Source organism: Mauremys reevesii, linkage group 3 (assembly GCF_016161935.1).
Source record: "Mauremys reevesii isolate NIE-2019 linkage group 3, ASM1616193v1, whole genome shotgun sequence".
In the NCBI taxonomy this organism is placed as follows: Eukaryota; Metazoa; Chordata; order Testudines; family Geoemydidae; genus Mauremys; species Mauremys reevesii.
The window spans coordinates 37,215,234-37,237,509 of NC_052625.1; the positions used below are offsets into that span (position 1 = coordinate 37,215,234).

Genomic DNA, 22,276 nt, shown 5'->3' on the forward strand with positions numbered 1-22,276 from the left:
TTTTTAATCATTCAAATATTTTTTCTTAACATTAAATTTAAACTAAATTAGCCCCATTTGCGAACTGGCCTATTTAAAATTCCTAATTGTAGTAGTTTCCAGTGTTCCAGTTTGAAACAATGTGTTGATCAACAACATATTTCAGAATCCAGGAAGTTGCTTTTCCATCCAAAAAAGAAGACAATGACCATGACCAAATTGTTTATATTCTATTGCCTAATGATTTTTCTCTCAGAGGAAGGTTTTCTCTGTAAGAAAGAATTGCTCCCTGCACAGCTGATGTCTAAGAGAGGCTGTGTCCTGATGACAAGATTCAGAAAGGTCGTGTAAATTATACTGGTAAGGCTGTCTCAGAAATGATTGCTATTAAATATGTTCTAAACTTAATATTCCCCATAAGACTGACTGCCTCCTAAATGACATTTTGACACATTATTTTAGATGTAAGTGTGCATGTGTTGAATTTTAAGGCCTCCCTGTTAACTTTCAAAAAGCCTCATGAACTGAAATGAGTCAGGTTTATCTTGCCAAGCCTCTGGTACCTTTATGGTTTCAGGGTCTGAGGAGGTAGGGATTTTGATCTTGGGAATGTAATTGGTACTGCAGAACCAGCAATGCTTAGGGCCAGATTTTTAAGCATTCAGCACCCAGCAGCTCCTTTTGGGACTGATTTTCAAAAGAAGGCACCACAATAAATGGCCATATTTTCGCAGAGAGAGCAATGTGTTGGCATACTTACCTCTTTTCAAAATCTGGCCAGAAGTGTCACAAAGGAGCTGTTGGATGCTGAGCATTTTGTAAATCGCCTTAGTTAGTTGCCTAATTGTGAACAGAGCTCTCTTGAAAATCTGGCTCCAATTGTGGGTGCTTTTGAGGTGGTGCCTCAGTGCAATGGCTCAGCTCCTAGGCTCACATAGCCTAGTCTGTTCCTGGGCCCAGGAATCTGAACACCCTTTCTTCTCTCCCAAGTCCATCAGGAGGTTAGTAGGGAAACCCGAGCCTTCCCACTCCACTGGATTCCAGCTCAGGGCCCTTGAGATAGATAAGTAGGATCAAGGTGTTTTTACTTTGACTGCGCCCCAAGCTTCATCCTATCTGCCCCTGGATCTCTGCAGGCTCTCCAGCCTATTGATCAGTTTGTCCCCTCTTGGGCTATTGTGAAGCTGTTAAGTAGTTTGCTGGCAGGGGCGCCTTTCTCCAACCTGCTCACTCCTGCAACCCTGCCCCTGTACTTCCCAGCCCTTTTATCCTCCTAGCTGCTGTGAGGCTTCCAATCAGCAGTGGCTGGAAGTACCTGTATTAACCCTTTGGTACCTGGGCCAGCGTACATACACCCCATGACAATGCTGAGCACTTGAGAATCTGGCTGATTGTGACACTAGTGACCTTTTTTTTTTTTTTTTTAAAGTGCATCTTCCAGAACGCTGATCTCTTTTGACAATCTGGCCATTTTCCAAAAGAAGGTCTGAGCTCTTTTGAGAAACTGGGCATTACTGTATGTATTTACTTTTGTAGCTCTGAAGCTGTGGAATGTCCTGTCTCCTGCCTGGCTTTTTAGAGGGAGCATGACCTGTAATGCAACTAATTTCTCCTTGTGGGGAAAGATGGCGAGCAAGAGGTAGATGCACATAGATCCCAACAGAGCAGGGAGACAGAACAAACTGCTGGGTGTTTGGCAACAGCAAAATAGTCAATTCTATAGCAACAAAGCTAAATTTTGTAATATCCTGGCGGGGGGGAAAAAGCTAAACTCCATGGCCATGCAATCACAGAGTCCATAGGGCCCTGTGTGAGATGACTGTGGCAATGCACACCTCTCAGGCTCTTTGCAGACTCAGACAGGCATCAGTTTACATTTTCAAGGTTGTCTCTGCAACCATAAGGTAAGGTTAGAAAAATAATTTTTATTTAAATGAAAGTGGAGGTTCTGAATCATGGTTCTGTGTCAGGGGGTGAATTCTGCACCAAATTCTATACAGGGGGAATCACAGACTACACAAGGAGCTGAGGATATCTTTCTTACCTCGCAGGGGTGTTGTGTGGATCTATTAATGTTTGTAAAGCACTTTGTGCATAAGGACTATTATATGGTGTAAAATAGTAATCCTATTTTCATCATCAAGTTGTAAACTGAGTACTTTTCCTAGTGTTGAAGGAAGATATCATGTAGGAGAGAGATATGGGCTACATATGGAGGTAATCATGTGGTCTTTAAGTAATAGAGAAATCACTACCCAGATGAAAGAGTTAAGAATAGCTTGTTTGTCCAGAATTTTTGGTCATCACAGCACTAAGAATCCAACCCAGATATTTTCTATCTTGATTACTAGTTAGGAATGCAAATAGCAACTACCAGCAACAATCTTACCACAAGTCTTACTAACCTGTTTTTTTGAGGTACCACCTCTCAGGGTGAAAGGATTGTTCTGTGTCTGTGCTCAATTCGGTCATTGGCTTGTTAGTTGAGACTTACAACAAAGGTGCCAATTGTGGTAGTGGTGTGGATTCCTGTCCATTAGGAATTGGGCTGAGACCACCAATTCATTTCATGCAGACCACTGACCAACCATGAGTTAGTAATGACTTTCCGTTAGTGGTGACCTAAGCTATATTTGAACTAGTGACCTTAATGTGAAAGGCTCTGTATCCCATTTCTAATCTCCCGAGGATTTCAGTTCTAACTTTTATTTTGTAATAAACTCTCTTCAACCACAGGTTTCTTCCTTAGTGGATGTTAAGGCAACAATATGTTCTTCTTCACCTAGAATATTCTGATACCTCTCTCACAGTACTAAGTGGCATACCACATACTACCTTTTCCATCATTTCATTCTGAAAGGATCTGAATATATTTTAATTAAAAAAACAAACCAAAAAAACCCTATAGACTCTCAGGGTTCTAATCAACTTGTGTTCAGGAGAGCAAAGAGAAGGTTCGATAAGCTATATTTTTATTACCGCCAGATAAAACAGTGGGCCCAATAGCACAGGCACAAATTCTGTGATCCTTACTTCAGCAACAGCTACATTCCTGTGAAAATCAATGAGCTCTTTACTTCAGTAAAAAAATTCAGAACTGGCCTAAAGTGTTTTGACACTTGTGCTGGTGCTAATAGAAAGTTAGCATGTAACAAAAGCAAATAAAAGAAAAAAACATTCAAAATTTCAAAAAAAAAGTTTGTTTTTGGTTCAGTCTGCAGAACAAGCAAAGATCTGAGTCATTTCCTACAGTATTTTATCATATCTGGTTAGCTCATCAAATTAGATAGGCCAAATTATCTAAATTAATATTCAGAAACCCACACTGGCCTGTTTGTCTAGAATCACATTTAAAAGCCCATATTGTCCAACCTTTTTTAGATTTATTCATATATTTATTAAAATGGTCGATTTTCTTTATCAAACCCTCCTGCGATTTGTTGATTACTGAAGAGGAATAAAACACTTTATTAAAACAAAAACATTAACATTTCCAATTTATATGAGCTTCTTCAAACAAAGAAGATCCTGCAAGAAGAGTAAGCGTCTCCAGTTATAAACAAAACTTGTTGTTCTTATGGTTGTTACAAAATATTTAAATCAGTACTTTTTTTTTTAATCAAGGCAAAATATTTTAAGGGTAAAATTTAATACTTTTTGTGGCGATTTAGCCATACAATTCCAATAACTGTTAATGAGAATAGGGCATTGCAATAAAAATGTACTCTTAAACTTTTTCTATTTTCTATTTGCATTTGGTTTACAAGAATTTAGGAAAAGATGAAACATAAGAGTTTGTTATGAAACCCAACTGCTTTGGTGGATGGATGATGTGTCCAGATCTATAAATCCGAGGGGGAAAAACCCACACCAGCATAAAATTACATTAAAACAGACTTAAATAAATAAGTGATCTTTGCTTAAATAGGGGAAGCAGTCTGCAAAATAGTGAGTTTAAATCAAGAAAATGGCACTACTCCCTTTCTTCTCTGAAGCCAGTGCTTTGTTTAAAAACATTTATGTAGCCAGACATAGAGTCCTACTTTTGTATAAATTATAACACAAACACTCAGATTCCCAAAGAGTTCCAGTACTCTCTTCCTCTGTTAGTGCTATTTCTCCATCTCTTTGATCAAAATGACCAGCCTTCAGTATATGGTCAAATACTTAACATATTTTGTATAGTTCATTCAGGAAAATACATGACTTTAATTACAGCTCCATGAGTCCCTTGTGGTTTAAAGGAAGAAATAATCATAAGCTTTACCTGAGCTCCTGCTGACAGGCAGCTGAAGGAAAGTCGGATGTAAAATAAATACTTACATATTGTACTGTAAATGTACTATTATTAACATCAGTTGTGGAAAACTGTTGCCCGAGTTCAAAGGTTGTAAATGAGCCTGGCAGTGGGACGTATGGCCCAAAGATTTGTTCTGAAGTCACTATTATTATGCACCACAGCTCCCTTTTCCAATATAAAGGGCAAACATTTTCCCTAGACACCAAAATGTAGTTTGTGTTTTGTGTTGTGCTTCTGAAAACATTTCCTACTCTATTGCTGCAATTTTGCCTTAATTCAATGTCTACTATACCCATCATATTAGAGCTGGTTGATTTTTTTTAAAGGCCTATTCTCAAAATAAAAAATATTTTGCTGAAAATGTTTATTTTTAAAATAATTTTTCAGTCTTTTGGCAGAAAAATCTCAAGCTGAAATTTTTGACCAAAAACGTGTCTTGCCAGTTTTCATTTCTTTCCAAAATTTTCATAATTTTTTTACCATTTTCTGACCAGCTCTATTGTGAAAGTTTGTTTATTTTAGGTCAAAAAGTGATGTGATGTTCTCAACCAACAGAACAACTCTAGCTGTAACATTAGCTGTATATACATAACAAAATCTCTTTTTTATTCATAACATTCTTGGGCACATCTCCTGTGACAACGTCTGAAAAATGTTCCTATTTTAGCTTACATTTTGCTTTATTATTTTCAAAATTGTTGTTTTCAAGAGTCTGGCTAGAGCTCATTGAAAGGTGAAGAAACTTGCCCCATATTCTGCCCTATCTGATGAAAACATTTTCTAGATAGTCTTCTATTTCTAGATGTTAGCCTGAATTATCCTGTGCCAAAGCGTCTGTATTTTAGTTCATAGTATTGTGATAGCTAATTGCTAGCTGGTTAATAGTTAAAGGAACCCGGTAAATAGTAGAACTCACAGGGTTCTTTCTCAGCTAATTGAGCTCATTAATAGTAAGAAAGCAATAACTATAGCAGAAACAACAGTTGACCAGAAGTCATTTGCGCAAAAGGAGCTTAGGCTCAGGCAGCTATGTGGTTTAGAGAATTAATAATAGGACACAGATCCTAGACCAGGGGTTCTCTAACTTCATTGCACCATGACCACCTTCTGGCAACAAAAAATACTACACAACCCCAGAATGGGGGATCAAAGCCCGAGCCCAAGTCCCTCCACTGTGTTTTGGTGACTTCCCCGCTGACCCAGTGGTGGAACCACCCTCAACTGTTAGGGCCCTTGGCTGTGACCTGGTGGAGTAGGGTGGACCCGGGTCCCCCTACCCCCTGCTCCCCCCCACCTTTGGGGGCTGGTGGCCTACTCACATAGGCTAAAGACTGCCTATTGCTCTGCCCCGCCCAGAGGGCCAGAACTTCAGACTGTGTTTGCTCCAGCCTGAAGACTGTATCAAAAGATTGCTCATTGTCTTGCCTCCCCCCGCTCTCCCGAGAGTCAGGGCAATAGTCTGTGTGCTGCTTTGCTCTGACCAGAGGATCAGAGTCTTAGCTTGCTAATTGACTCCATTACTGTGTTGAGGTAGTGAAACAGAGAGGCCTCCCTCCGAGCCTGATGAGGACCAAAGAACCACTACAATGGCTATGTATGTAAGAACTTCTCAAGTGTGTGACATCATGTCATTGTCTATTGGCTGGCCTACCCAGAGGACATAAGCCTAAATGCTTCAGTAGTTACAGATTTTCCTTTAGCTCAAGTGATAAAGGCCTGGGGGATATTGGCAACAGAAGATTTGGGGCCAGATCCACAAGCTGAGTTACAGCCCCTGTGTGCCACACTAGCCCAGTTGCACCACTTTCATATGGCAGCTTAATTAATACATTAACAGTGAGCACAGTTTTGCACTGAATATTATTACAAATTTTGGATAGTGCCACAAGTGTGAGATTGGTGCTGTAACTGTCTGGGTACAGTATTGATATAACATGTAGTCTTACCTAAAGTGCAAGTCCCACAATTAAAATTAGTGGTGAGTGAATTAAGAAAGAATTATTCACTAATATTTTATTAAGAACACTTCCATATTCAAAGATATTCACAGCTAATTCACACAGCTCTATATTAGTTGCTCAGATAATGAACAAAATGTTAACTGAATGATTTCTAAAAAGATAATAAAATATGTCTAGAATAAGTGTCAGTCTGATCACCAAAATGTCAGTGTTTTGAAACATTGCCAGATCTGCAATTTCTTTTTATCTGAAATATAATCAGTGTGCTACAGCATTTACTGTAAACTAGAAAATGGAACTGGATAAGCGCCCAGGTCTCAGAGCATTGAAAAAGAGTGCCATTAGAGTACAGGTCCTTTTGATACAGCAAGCCTGCCTTTATGTGGATCAGAGAGACTGACTGACTGACTAAAGTCACTTCATTCAGAATCCAGTTTGCAGATGATGCAACAATTTTCATGTTAAACGATAACTTAAATATTTTCTTTCTAAATGGCTTGTGTTTGAAATATCTGCTTTTATAGTTCAACTGGATTTGTAACTGAGCTGACTTTGTCATGGAAAATTTAGTTCTGTCTATCAATAGAGTCATACATGGTGCCTATAGTTTAGACATGATCTTTCATCTACCCTCTCAAAATTAGGGGAATGACTTCCATTGAAGTCAATGGCAAAACTCCCATTGACTTCAGCATTCCAGGATTGGGTCCAATATTACATCACCTCTCACCCTTCTCCTATAAACTGCTGTATAGGTGCAGATGATTTCTTAAATACTAATTTAAAATAAACCAAAATACTTACTTACTATTTGATCTTATAAATGTTAACAGAACATTGATGATTAAAAGCTAAATTAAGTGTTTGTATAACTCTTCTCTTTATATGCCCTGATAACTTTGTTCCATTATATTTTCACCACATATATGGAAATAGTAAATAACTATTGACAATTATTTTATACAGCATAATTCAGAAAATATTTTTTTGCCATAAGTTTAATATGAATCCCTTATATGGATTTACCGTGTGCCATTTAGCTCCCAACTTACGGTTTATACCCACATCTATTTTGCTATGAAGTTAAATAGGAAATCTTTTAATGTGCTCATAGATTCTTGGAATATGTAATTACATAGCAAGAAAGGGGTGGAGGGGAACTCATTACAAATAAATATTTGAAGCAGAGAAGGACTCATTCTTCAGGCACTACTGGTCTTATAAAGCATTTTTGGCACGACATTCTCTTTGAGGGAGTCAGTACTAAATACATAGAAGTTCAGAAAACCAGGTATGTAACTTTTTTCCTCTGGCCGTGATATTTCTCAGAGATCTGCAACTCCATTGGTCCGCTGATCCTGTGACCATGGGAAGATGGTGGGAAAAGAAAACACACTCACCAAACAGCAACTTTTCACACAGACATTTATTTCTCATGCCAGTTCAGGATAGTGAGAATTTTGTCACTGATGGTAGAGCTTGCTTTGGACATTGTATCTTTTCTCTAGCATTACATGAAACTTAAAGCTGTTCTGTACATGTCTCTGTCTCTAGAGAGAAACTTTTCACAATGTTGACATTAGTTGTCTCTTCCTATTATAATGGCTCCTTAGTTGAAACTGAAATTGATTTCCCTTAGCAAATCTCTCCACTCTTCACCTGCATGCTCACATCGATTTGTTATTGCTCTATAGGGTTGTTCTTCAATGCTGAGCTTATAATACTGAATATTTTTTTATTTTGTTTATGAAGACTATTGTGTACATTCTTTTGGGAACCCTCCCCCCCACATAAATAAAGCGTTTGCATATTTTGCACATAGAAAGGAAAAGTAGGTCATAATTGGGGGGTTGCCTGTCTTAATAGTGTCCCTGTAAGCAAAACAATAGCACCAGTTACTAATAGGCAGTTTTCTTAAAAGGTTTCACTATGTGAAATGAAACACTTTCTACAGAAGGATCCTTGCGATGTTCCAGCCGCCTTTCTTGCTCTTTCTGTCTTACTCCCTCTCCTATATGTAACCATTGTTGCATCTGACACTACAGTTTCTCTTCACCTATCATGCTGGTTTATCTGCTGAATATCAGGTGCATCTTCTACTGGGGAGTTGCTTTATCATCTTGTAGGAGAATTGACTCCATGATGTTCAGTAAGGGATTTTTTTCCTTTCTAGTTGAACCCTGCTATATTTTTTTCCCAACTCTACTATAATCCAAAATTGCTCACATGGTTTAGCATAATTGTGTGCTATAATCAGGACCCTATGTACTCTATAATTCTGTGGTCACAAAATCTGGTGCAGAATCCACCCCACTCCTTCAGTGTGAATGGGCTGCAATGAGGACAGGAGTGGCTACTGCATAATCTCTCAGTTGCGGGAAATGACAGAAAATGTCTGGCCATGCTATTCTACACAAGTGTACCAGTCCCTGGAAGATCATTACAAGCTGTCACCATTTAGAATGATTTAAGAATGTTCTAAATTGTGCCGGGGCTAAGGCCCAAATTAGAGTGATGTAAAGGTGAATTAAAGCCACTTTCCATCTCCCCATCTTGGTCCTGCACTTAGACACTCTGTCCCATTATCTTTATGGAGTTACGCCTCATTTACACCAGTGCATCTGAAATTGGAATTTGGCCCTTTATCTTTGCAAAATATATTCTGTACTTTCTTTTATATACTGTATTCCCAGGTCTAATCCAAAATCACGACGTCAGAAAAAGAAGTCTATTTTATGTCGCTGAACTGAAACCCTTTATATTCTCCAGGATATTTTTCTTTAAAAAAACATTGCATGCCAAAGAATCTGAGATTCATATACTGCAGGATATGGTCTCATCACACCCTCCGCCTACTCATTTGGAAGTGTCTCATGATTTTCCTACATCATTTGACACATCTGTAGTTGTTTAATTGTTCTAGCCTTTTAGACTACATTGTGAAACAATTGCTTACTGGACTCTTTTTTTGTTTGTTTTTGGTTTTTTAAATTATAAATATAGCTTTCCCATGCACAGCACCTCCTCCACAGCAACGCAGACCTTGGAAACTTGCATGTTATCCAAAAATATGATTTTCTAAACAGGACATTTAGATCTGCATCGAAAAAGGCAGATAGAATAGTCTGTGTATATGAACAATGTTTCTGTATGTTTAAACAAGACACTTTTGGAATGGGAGTGCATTGTATTTCTGGTTTACTTTCTTTTTTATTCAGTTATAGTCATTTATCTCAGTTTTGGCTGTAATTCAGGGAAGCACTTAACTACATGCTTAAGTCCACCTCTATCCAGGAAAGCACTTAAGCACATGCTTAAAATTATGCATCTACATAAGCAACCAGTGCTGTACAGGGATACTTGCTTGAACTGGGATCTTGGTCTTCATGAGGTGATCAGCATTTTAAGCCACTCAAAAAGAAAAGGTACCAAAGTGCACTTATTTCTCTTCACTGGTATTGTGTCATACAGTACAAAGCACTTCACTCACACATTGCCAAATGCTTGAAATTCCGCTTTTCCCAGCCTTACTCCTCAGTAGTGAGGAGAACTCCCCACTTCTCAGACAAAGACACCAAACATCTGTCAGATCTCTAAATCCCCATCTGTGACTCAAGGTCACAGGACCAGCAAATCAATGCATTATGGTGCTAAACTAGGACTCTAAGATCCCGTAATGGATGTATTTAGTTGCAAATGTTTAGAAATGGTCACAAAAGAATGTTAAACAATCTTAGTTGAAACAGGGGCTTCTGCAGATACAGGCAGTGAAAGCAATCAGAGAGACTGATGAAAGAGCTCCTACACACTGTATCACAAGAGGTCAGTAAGAACATTATTTGGTTTTTGAGAGGGGAAACATATGAGAGTCAAACTAAAATTAATTGATCTATAGACAAATCTAGATCACCAGCCTGTTTGGCTGGAACTTGTTTGTAAAGCAGTGTGGACTGTGGAATAGGTAGGGAAACCTGAAAGTGAAATAACTAATGGAGAAGGAGGAAAGGAGAAGTTTAAGCCCTTCACTGATATTTTCCACTTCCCACTTTGTGTGGTGAATGAACACAACAGTTTTGCTTGGGGTGTCAATGTTGCTGGGAATGTTGGTGCTTTGGAAAGGCCACACCAGGCCTGACTCTACTGGTGTAAATCAGGAGTATCTCTAGTGAAATATATTTTGTATATAACCAGTGTTCCAGACAGTAGAATCAGGCACACAGTGCCTGGTACTTCATGTAGAACTGGATGTATAGTTTTCTCAACTTACCAGGCAGAACCCAAATAATGAACAAGCTTCTACCAAACCAAATGTCTTCTTTAAAACAGATGTAAAGTGAATTGTGTTGTCGTTTAAGATGACAGATGGATGTCTATTCTACTCTGTTCATATTCTGATACCATATTCATTGTCATCATATCTAAGTGCCTGGAGACTTTGGTTCTCTATTTCTCCATAGAACAGGTACAGCGCTAGGAGCCGTCATACAGCCAGCCCTGCAATCCCAATAGTGTGTCTCTATTCTGCTCTGGAGAAATCACTTGTAGGGGTGAGACTAGTTCAGTTTCCATTTCCATCCAACCCTTGGCTGCAGCACACTGAGGCCGCCAGCAGTTTGTGCCACATGGGCCAGCACACGGCCATTGGGTAATAACAGCTTTTGATCATTACTGAATTAGGCTGCGTTTGATCCAGCAGAAAGCTTCGTATCCCATGGAAAAATCCTCTGTAGGTACTCAATTTCCAAATGTGTCTTTTAACATGTCCACTTAAGCTGAAAGACTGTATGAGCAACTTTGTCCATTTTATTATAAAAGAGAGAGATTTTTCATCACTTAACTTATAAATAATTAAAGTCTGTGGATGGACTTGAACAGCCACAGGAAAGTAAATACCGTACAGTGGCTTTAAAAATCCTTCCCAATGAGCCATCAGTTTAGTAGCATTTAATTACACAGTCACTTAATCATAACATAAGTGGCTTTTCTTTATACCTACTGTTATACCCTGTACATTATAAACTATGCCTGAGTGTTTTCAGAGGATAACCTAATTTCAAGTGTCAGGCTCCAAAGGGGGAATATTGTGTAGAGCACAGAACTTATTTTACTTCCTGTTTCAACTAGCTTTCCAACAGAAATGTGATGGAGACACTCTGATGATCAATTTGGTTATTATATTCAAGAAACATATTTGCTGAAAGCTCTTAGCCCCATTTGGTTTGACTAGTAAAACAATGTATGTTACAGAAGAAGAGCTAATATTAAATAGGAAAAATGCAAATGAATGTAGATGATTCAATCTTATGGCCATTTCCTGGCTGCAAGACTATAGAAAGAAACATCATTCTCATTTAAATGGAAAAGTTCTGAGCGGACTACAAAAGCCACTGGAGAAAAATGTACAGGTTGGATGTACTCAGCATTAAATGCTTTTAGAATACATGGAGTCTAGTGCTCTACTGCAATAGCAATGGAATTGCTTGGGTGTTGTCTAAAGGACTAACAAAACACAATGGACACACCTGCTGGAAGTGGCGTGGAGGGACCAGGGTGCATCAAGAGTGTCCAGGAATAATGATGATTCTGCCAGCACTTCTCTTGGAGGCTGCCAGGCAATGCACATCGTCATTAGAGGGTACACTGCTCTCCTTCCCCATCCAGCCAACAAGTCGAGCCAATGAGGAGGGAAGAGCCTTGGCCTCACTCTGTCCCCTTCCAGTTAGCCAGAAAGGCCTGAGCTCCCAGTCACATTGTGGCTATCTGTCTTGTTTAGGTCAGTGGCTCTCAAACTTTCATACCCCTTTCAGGAGTCTGATTTGTCTTGTGTACCCCAAAGTTTCACCTCACTGAAACTACTTGCTTACAAAATAAGACATAAAAATACAAAAGTTTCACAGAACACTATTACTGAAAAATTCTGATTTTTAACCATATAATTATAAAATAAATCAACTAGAATATAAATATTGTACTTACATTTCAGTGTATAGTATATAGAGCAGTGTAAACAAGTCGTATGAAATTTTAGTTGTAGGGCTGTCGAGCTATACAAAAAAAATTGCGATTAATCACATGATTTTAAAAATTGTAAATAACTGCATGATTAATTGCACAATTAATTGCACTGTTAATAGAATACCATTTATTTAAATATTTTGGATGTTTTCTACATTTTTCAAATATATTGATTTTAATTACAACACAGAATACAAAGTGTACAGTGCTCACTTTATAATTTTTTATTACAAGTATTTTCACTGTAAAAAAACAAAAGAAATAGTATATTTCAGTTCCCACATTACAAGTACTGTAGTGCAATCTCTGTATCATGAAAGTTGAACTTACAAATGTAGAACTATGTACAAAAATAACTGCATAGAAAAACAAAACAATGTAAAACGTTAGAGCCTACAAGTCCATTCGGTTCTACTTCTTGTTCAGCCAAACGCTCAGACAAACAAGTGTGTTCACATTTGCCGGAGATAATGCTGCCCACTTCTTATTTACAATGTCACCTGAAAGTCAGAACAGACATTTGCATGGCACTGTTGTAGTTGGCGTCACAAGATATTTATGTGCCAGATGCGCTAAAGATTTATATGTCCCTTCATGCTCCAGTCACCATTCCAGAGGACATGTGTCCATGCTGATGACAGGTTCTGCTCAATAACGATCCAGAGCAGTATGGACCAACACATTTTCATTTCGTCATCTGAGTAAGATGCCACCAGCAGATGGTTGGTTTTCTTTTTTGGTGGTTCGGGTTCTGTAGTTTCTGCATCAGACTGTTGGTCTTTTAAGACTTCTGAAAGCATTCTCCACATCTCGTCCCTCTGATTTTAGAAGGCACTTCAGATTCTTAAACCTCGGGTTGAGTACTGTATCTTTAAAAATTTCATATTAGTAACTTCTTTGCATTTTGTCAAATCTGCAGTGAAAGTGTTCTTAAAATGAACATGTGCTGGGTCATCATCCAAGATTGCTATAACATGAAATATATTGCAGAATATGGGTAAAACAAAGCAGGAGACATATAATTCTCTTCCAAGGAGTTGAGTCACAAATTTAATTAACACATTATGTTTTTAATGAGCATCATCAGCATGGAAGCATGTACTCTACGATGGTGTCGAAGCATAAAGAGGCATACAAATGTTTAGCATATCTGGCACATAAATACCTTGCAATGCCAGCTACAAAAATGCCATGTGAACGCCTCTTCTCACTTTCAGGTGACATAAATAAGAAAAGGGCAGCATTATCTCCTGTAAATGTAAACAAACTTGTTTGTCTTAGCGATTGGCTGAACAAGAAGTGGACTGAGTGGACTTATAGGCTCTAAAGTTTTACATTGTTTTGTTTTTGAGTGCAGTTATGTAACACAAATCTTCATTTGTAAATTTCACTTTCATAATAGAGATTGAACTACAGTAGGTGTATGAGGTGAATTGAAAAATACTATTTTTGTCATTTTTACAGTGAAAACATTTCTAATAAAAAATAACATAAAGTGAGCACTGTACACTTTGTATTCTGTGGAACTGAAATCCATATATTTGAAAATTTAGAAAACATCCAAAATATTTAATAAATTTAAATTGGTATTCTATTGTTTAACAGTGAGATTAAAACTAGGCATAAACTCATAGACCTGGAAGGGACCTCAAGAGGTCATCTAGTGCAGTCCCCTGCCCTCAAAGCAGGACAAAGTATTATCTAGAAAATATATATAGAAGAGTTAATGTGCCCACTGGAAGACTTCTACGTACCCCTGGGTTACAGGTACCCTTGATTGAGAACCACTGATTTAGGTGTATGAGGCTGGAAAGTAGCCTTTCTTGCTTTGTACACTCACAATGGACCCAGTCTCCATATGACCCAAAAGTCTAAGCTGCTACTGCAGAACTGCTCTTGGATCAGTTATGTGTTTGTAAATTCAAGTCTACTCCTGTTCCTCCCTCTATTTCCTTACTAGACAGATCTTATAAGGAATGGTGTGCTCTCTTGCATGCTCTCTCTCTCCATCTGGCTAGGTGTTCGGGTTTTTTTTGAAAACGATAAAAATAGAGATGCTAGCCCATTATTTCCATCATGTTGAACCTCCAAAAGAACACTTCTAACACACTTTATGTGAGCTGTGAAGGGGCATTTCACTTTTATTGAAGGTGACACAAATTGGATTTAGTGATTTTCACATCTGCTAGTCATTAAGGTTACAAATTTAAAAAAAAAAAGTTGGTCAGTTTGCCAAGAACAGCCTTCAGCTATTGAAAGTCTTAGGTGTGCCAAAGAAGGGTCCACATCCAGTTTACCTCTTCAAGGACACAAAGCCAAATATTCTTTTTCTGGTTTTCGAGTCTTCAAAGTACCACTTTCTTGGATCGTGAGGGAAATGCCATGAGAATGAGTGGCTTTGAGGGTTTCCTGTTTGAAATACTACAAAAACATTATTCTTTCAGCATTTTGCTGAGATGCAAGACCAAAGGCCTCAGGGAGATTCCTAGATATAGGAGACTAATGCTTCTCTCACTCCACCCACTTGCCTTCTGTGCTTCAGCACACTCAGTCCTGCCCTGGTTGGTCTAGAAAATAGCTGAACAATTCTAAAATGATTAAATTAGTGGTAAACCACAAAGGTTTACCAGTTTCCACAGACTGAAGATGATTACTCAAGTGCCTACAATAGTATCTTTGTAAATCAAAGTTATTTGTGTTCCTCTTTAAATTGTAGTCTTCATGTCATATTATGCTGTGTTATATTGCATCATCAGTAACATAATGGGACCAACCATACAAGGTGCTGAGCTTCATTAGGTCACTCAAGTCAGCGAGAATTGAGGGTATTCAGCACCTCATAGGATTAGGCTCCACAACACAGGTTTGAATGATAAAACCAATAAATAATTAATTTTAAAGCAGGACATTGGTGTTTTCTGGGCTGATAGCTATTATGAGATAGCAGCTGCCTCCCAGAAATGTCTAGCAAGCTAAAATAATGTCAGGATTAATTGGAAAACTGGTATTTGTGGAAAGTGGCTAGCTGCCAATGGGTTGAAAAAAAGCAAATAGTGTGAAGTAAGTTGGCATACCTAATTTTATCCTGTGCAAGTAACTACATTTCTTTACATAGTGGCTGCTTTATTAAAATAATAGGATACTGGAGAGTGCATAGGTGCACAACAGCCATACATTTATTAGTAAAGCCCTTTTCTACTTGATTCTTGATTATTTCATTGAAAGAAAAAGCTACATAATGCACTTCTACCCACTCAGATCTCCTTAGTGGATAGCTTTCTATTACTTCTCTCACTTTCCATTGTTTACTGCTTGTCTTTCATAGAGCTATTTACAGGGATGGTACTCAATAACTGGAGGACCATTCTACCCATGGTCTGATTTGACATTAAGATCATCTGTTGTTTGTAAGGATGGGGTGGGAGAGAACACTGTAAATTAATTGCACAAGGTGTTTGACTAGAAAAAGTCCTCCACGCGGTATGTAGCCAGAAAAGAGGCAGGAATGGGATGATGTTTTTTCACATTGGGACACAGAGAAAATTTAAAATCCTTTCCTATTCCTGTCATAGAGATGAAGAAGGCCTTCTACTTCTATCTGCAAAGCCTCAGCCAATGGATCTGGTGAGTGTCTAGGAGGAGGATAATTTGGTGAATCTGATTTGCAGTCTCCAGGCAGAAAAAGCTAAGTATTTTTTGCTGTCATGAATTTTGGAACACGTTCAGATGGAATTAACCATATCTGTCAATCTAGAACATTCATTTCTAAAAGAGTTAGATGCCACATTAGCTATAGCTGTGTTTTGTATGGCTGTACTCACTAGAGTTCTTGATATGCTGGGGACACTTTGTTCTGGTCTATGAGCGATGAACCCATGCTTCCCATGGCTAGTAAAATAAAATGGGCTGGGGAGACAGTATTAGTTCTTCCCCAAAGGAGGACAGCATCCCTCCAAAGAGATGGTCATTTAAATCCTGGCTCAAGAAGGAATCCATTAATGTTGACAACCTCACTGCTAGCGCGGTCTCTAACATGCCTGCTTGTATTCAAGGCAATTGATAAGATGCTGTTAGAACAAATGTGGCTGTGTCCCAAGTCCTTACATTTTCTTGATCACTGTCAATCTGGTTTCATGCCTGAATATAATACTCCTGGGCACCACTGCACAATGCAGAATTTTGCAGAAATTAATGTTGTTCGCACAGAATTCCCTTCCCCCACCCCTGCCAGAAATGGGCTGCAGTGCTGCTAGCCGCCACTAGGGGCTGCTGGACCCAGCAGAGCCCAGCTCACACATAGAAGACATTGAAGAAGGGATGGCAGGGAGCTAGAGCAGTGGTTTTCGAACTTTTGTACTGGTGACCCCTTTCACATAGCAAGCCTCTGAGTGCGACCCCCACCCATATAAATTATAAACACCTTTAAATATATTTAACACCATTATAAATGCTGGAGTTTGGGGTGGATGCTGACAGCTCATGCTTCCCGCCCCCGTAATAACCTTGTGACCCCCTGAGGGTTCCTGACTCCCAGTTTGAGAACCCCTGAGCTAGAGTGTTCCTAGCAGTTGCAGTTCCCAGCATTCCCTGAGGGAAGGAGAGGGAGGCGCACAGGAAACTCTGTGCAAGCCTGGGACTGAACATCAGGCTGTTTCTCCTTCTGGATCCCTGGGCTCAGGGGTGGGGGTTGCCTGGGCAAGGGGGGTCCCATGAATAGGCTCTGGGGAGGGCAAGGGGGTGGTTGTCTGGGCTCTGCAGGGGAGGGATTGTGGGTGTCTGGGCCCCCGGCTGGACTCTAGGGCGGGGGGGGGGAGAAGCAGAGAAACAGGAACTGGGTTATCATAGGGGTTTCTTTAATTCTCTACTCCTTGGGGAATTTGTGTGTGTGTGTGTGTGTTGTTACAGACATACTTGCTGACAGGTATTTTGAAATTAATTACCAAAATATATGAAACTGGTGTGATTATGCAGTGTTATTTGGACAAATAAAATGTGGACAATTTTTAATTTTTTGGTACAGAATACCCCAAGGAGTAATATTCTATGGAAACTGAACTCTTTTCACCAAATAAATCTGTTTTACCCTGTATAAAGCTTATGCAGGGTAAACTCATAAATTGTTGGCCCTCTATAACTCTGATAGAGAGATATGCACAGTTGTTTGCTCCCCCAGGTATTAATACATACTCTGAGTTAACTAATAAGTAAAAAGTGATTTTATTAAATACAGAAAGTAGGATTTAAGTGGTTCCAAGTAGTAACAGACAGAACAAAGTAAGTCACCAAGCAAAATAAAATAAAATGCGCAAATCTGTGTCTAATCAAACTGAATACAGAGAAGATCCTCACCAGTTCCAGAATGCTCCCTTTTACAGACTAATCTCCTTTTAGCCTGGGTCCAGCAATCACTCACACCCCTTGCAGTCACTGCCCTTTGTTCCAGTTTCTTCCAGGTATCCTGGGGTGTGGAGATGCTTTCTCTTTAGCCAGCTGAAGACAAAATGGAGGGGTCTCCCAGGGGTTTAAATAGACTTTCTCTTGTGGGTGGAGACCTCCTCCTGACTCCTATGCAAAGTCCAGCTCCAAGATGGAGTTTAGGAGTCACCTGGGCAAGTCACATGTCCATGCATGACTCACATTTTTTACAGGTAGCATCCATTGTTTACATGCTACCTTGAACGTCCTCAAGTAGACTTCTTATGTGGATTGGAGCATTCCAAGATCCATTGTCCTTTGATTAAGTACTTACTTTCAACCTTCCTTTCTCCAGGAACCGAACAAATGCTCTACTAAGGTTATTTAGAAATAAGGTGACCAGATAGCAAGTGTGAAAAATCGGGACGGGGGTGGGGAGTAATAGGAGCCCATATAAAAAGAAGTCCCAAATATCGGGACTGTCCCAATAAAATCGGGACATCTGGTCACCTTATTTAGAAATCAAGCCAGTACACAGCCAACATTCATAACTTCGAATACAAAAAGGATACATGCATACAAATAGGATTAATACATTCAGTAGATCACAACCTTTATGTAGATATGTTGCATTGTATATGTAGCATAAAACACATTCTAAGCATATTTCCATAAAGCCTTATGGGAGGTACCATCACAGAATCCAGGACCCATTTAGTGCTGGATTCTGTTTTTTCTCAAGGGCAAAATGTTTTTACAAGAAGCTTCTTTCTCTTGGGCCCTTAGCCCAAAACATAACCTGGACTTGCTGCTCCCATAAGCACAAGAAATCCATTTACCTAGTACCGAGAACAACATTTCCTTCTCCAGACTAGCAGGGGAGGCACCACACCTTTGCATAGGGTGGTGCAGTAGCCACTGTGCAGAGCTGTGCATTAAAGGACTTAATCCAACCCTCTCACAGGGAAAGCAGAGCAATCATTTGTAAACTTGCCAAAGGTTTGGAATTTAGGAAAAGCAGAAAAGCAACAAAGCTGCAGATATTTATCCAAAGCTTATCAGAACTACTCAAACATTTTAAGACTACAAAATTAGGTTAGAGAGGCATTCTCCCCATTACTTTCTGCACCTCTGTTTCCCATTCTAGGTAGATTGGGGAAAAAAAACATTTCTTCAGAAATTCTGGGATCACAAGAACATTTGGTTTGAGTCTGGTTCTTAAAATGGACACAGATTTGGGAGGGTTTATGGTGGGGTCATATCTAACCTAAACTTGTGTGCCTATCTCTGTGACTCCCATTAAATTCAGTTGGATTTTTTCAATTAAAATACCACGAAACACTGAAAAATGACCTTAAGAACAAATGAGCTTGTTTCTCTTTCCCAGCTGTCTGTTTACATACTGTGCATGACATTAAGGGTCTTGATTCAGAAACAAATTCTGATGGCTACTTATTGGTTAACACAGCTCTTTGATTGAACATCCTAGAAAAGAAAGAACTCAGTAGTCTGACAGCTGTGAGATTGCAGTGTCAGCCAGAGATTTGAATTTCAGAATAGTAGAAAATGTAGTCCTAAAGCCTTGGTATTTCGTATGGGTGAAGGCTGTTTACAGTATCACATGACAAAGCCACGGGCTAATTCAGTCTCTGAGGGGGGAAAAATACTTCAGCTTCTCCTATTAAGTGATACAGAAAACCACCTTTGTGTTGTACTGGGGAGACTTGTTTCCTAGGCCTTTCTCTGCTGCATGCAAAATGCTTGTTGCTACTTGAGGATGACTGCAAGAATGCTGGGCCCTCGCAGCAACTGGTTCATCCTTTATGCTTATAGTGTGTAAGTAGTAATTACAGTACAAACCACATGTTTGCCCTCACAGTTTACTTGTGAGACCAGTTTCTGTGACTCCAAAATAACAATTGAATTTTTATTGTCAGGCACAACCCCCTTCTCATCTCCCAACCTCACCTTGCCTTATATAAATCTAAAGGCCTTTTAATTTGTGTCAGTTCTGTAAAATAGGTCACACACAATTTTTTTCCCCTTTGATGATGGGAATTACATAATTATCAGTTTCCACTATCACTGCAAAGGAACTAGTTAGAAAGCAAAACACATCAACCACATAAAAAAATGTCAGGTATGTAGAATTAGCCAGGCTTCTGCAGAGAAGAATTACAGATCTGCTTAAAAATCTCTAAGTTCAAAGGTGTTTGGATCTGGGAAGCAGGGGAAGGGGGTTATTCTGCAAGTAAGGGTAATTTGTGACATTCAGATCTGGATCTGGGTTCAGATTTTAACATCTCTAAAGTTCAGAGGTGTTTATATCTGAGTCTTGAGTTTGAATCCATTTTCATGATTTTGTGTTGAATAAGAATCCTTATATGATCATATTCATTGCTTTCACTATACCATGCTGATGCTCATCCCTTTTTGGTAGCGTTGTTCAGCAGCTGATCACAATCGCAGTCCCTGCACTCTCCAGGATATGGCAGTGTGTGCTTTCCCATTTCAGGCCAGGCAGTTCCAAGCGGTGTCCATCCTTCCATAGGCAGAACTCTTCCTTGAGCTTCCCTAGGGGTTGACTGGCACCTAAACGGCATGAGTGAGCCCCAGGTGATCTTGGGCAAATTGCTTATGGCCTAATCCTGAAAGGTACTGAGGGTCTCTGAATTCTGTATATCCATTTTGAGGGAGAATTGGGAGGGTGGAGAGATAGGATACTTAATATCCAAGCTACTTCAAGCTTACGCCATTATAATGACGATTGTATTCTGCCCCCTCACTTACTCATCTCTAAAATAACTACACTAATACTTACCTCCCAGGGTATTCACAAGGTTAGTTACTGTTTGTGAAGTACTTGGAGCTCCTTGGATAAAAGGCAATCTAAAAATACAAATTAGTAGTACTGTGTTCTTGGGTTGCCCTTCCTCTTCTTCAGGACAGATAACACTCAGGAAACCAGTTTGGTTTAATGATTGTGAATGGTAAGGACGTCTATGTAATCATTACAGAAATAGTAACATTCTGTGTAATAGGGATGCATTCTGAGCAGCTAAGTGGTATTTCACCAGGTGTTTAAGTGCACAATTTTAAGCTCTGGACATTTAATATAGAAGATACAAAATAATCATATTCTGAGTAAAATTCAACCCTCGCAGCTGCAAACTAAGGTGCTACTTAAATCCTACCTAAGCTCTCAAAACAGGAAATCAGGAGGACTTTAGTGGTGCATAGCTTTCATTTTGACTTTCATTTTTGTTCCACGCGGTATTTTATTCCACTTAGTCTTTTCAGACTTTTGTTGAATAGCCTCTTCTCTGAGTTGAGACAATAATTAGGATGACAGTCTATGCAACAGGGTTTCCACTGGACACAGAATAAAAATCCACATTAAAAGAACATTATTAACATTGGAAAGTCAAGCACTCACAAGTCAGGGAATGTCAAAATTAAGGTTGCCTGTGCATATGCATTGCAGCACAGTCTTTAATTATATGATCATATTCTTTTTTTTTTTTTTTTTTTTTTTTTACAGAGCCCCTACCTCATTCAGTGCAAACTATTTTTTGGCTAAAACTATTTTGCAAATTCTTGACAAATTCATAAATAGTTTTGAGTCAACGAAAAGTGCATTTTTCAGCAAATAACAATTCATCTGAAAAATTGTGCCCACCCCTAGTTGGGAGGGGAATGGGAAAGGTTTGACGCAGAAGTTCAGTGATGAAACAGAAAGTGAGAAATACAGTCCAGCATCAGAGGAAACACTGTTTTCCTTTCAGTAAGAATGTTTCTTGTTCTGCATTGGAAGAAAATGATTCTTTTTGTGTTCTTTATCATTGGCATATGACACTACGACGGGGAACGGGAAGGGAAAAATGAAGTCAAAGGAGGACAAAATAGAGACCCGCCCTGGGAAAAGAAGATAAAACCTTAACACAACTCACAGAATTCCACATATCTCCATATTCACATTGTCCTGAACCAATGGGGCTCAGTTACAGCCGCTTATAGTATTCTGCTGGGCCTTCAGCCAGAACTCTTCCCTTCAGAAAGGACAAATGGTCCTACAGATCGCTACCTTGTCATCCAAACCTCTCCACAATCTGATCCAGCATTCCAGTGTATAGGAACTGAGCCTGAACTGCCAAAAAAGAGAACACCCACTGGAGTTAAGTGATGGGGCTTCTCTTACAGAGACTTAGAAGCCATGGGATTGAGATTTTACCCACGATCCTTCAAGTTACTGTAGGTGGGTGGATTTCTTCACAGATCAATTTGCAGAAGCAGGGCATTTGTTTGCACACATCTAGCTTAAACGACCTGGGGTCTGCTCTGTAGCCTCTCTTTTTTGTGATGTGGGATTTATAACCAATTGTTCTCTTGCTACAGTATTATCCTATTATATGTATTTCTATTATTAAGGACTCACCAACCCTTTCCCTGAACATGGGGCTACTCAGTTTTCCCAAGGGAAAGTAGGGCTTCCAAAACCGTTAACTATGCTTACAAAAGACTACATGCCAAGGCCTCTCGTGCGGGTTGGAGGTGAGAAGAAGTCTTGTTGTTTCCCTCATCATCTGATTGTGTGGTTGACTTTATT

At 39.2% G+C, this 22,276-nt stretch overlaps 1 long non-coding RNA gene across 1 annotated transcript in view; it reads left to right on the forward strand.

Annotated features, from left to right (window-relative positions):
- The first annotated feature begins 243 nt into the window (after positions 1-243).
- LOC120400252 overlaps positions 244-22,276 on the forward strand; it is a 61,765-nt gene continuing 39,732 nt past the window's right edge. The window contains exons 1-2 of the long non-coding RNA XR_005595645.1: positions 244-339; positions 15,828-15,879. This is a non-coding gene — a long non-coding RNA (uncharacterized LOC120400252). The remainder of the gene's footprint in view (positions 340-15,827; positions 15,880-22,276) is intronic.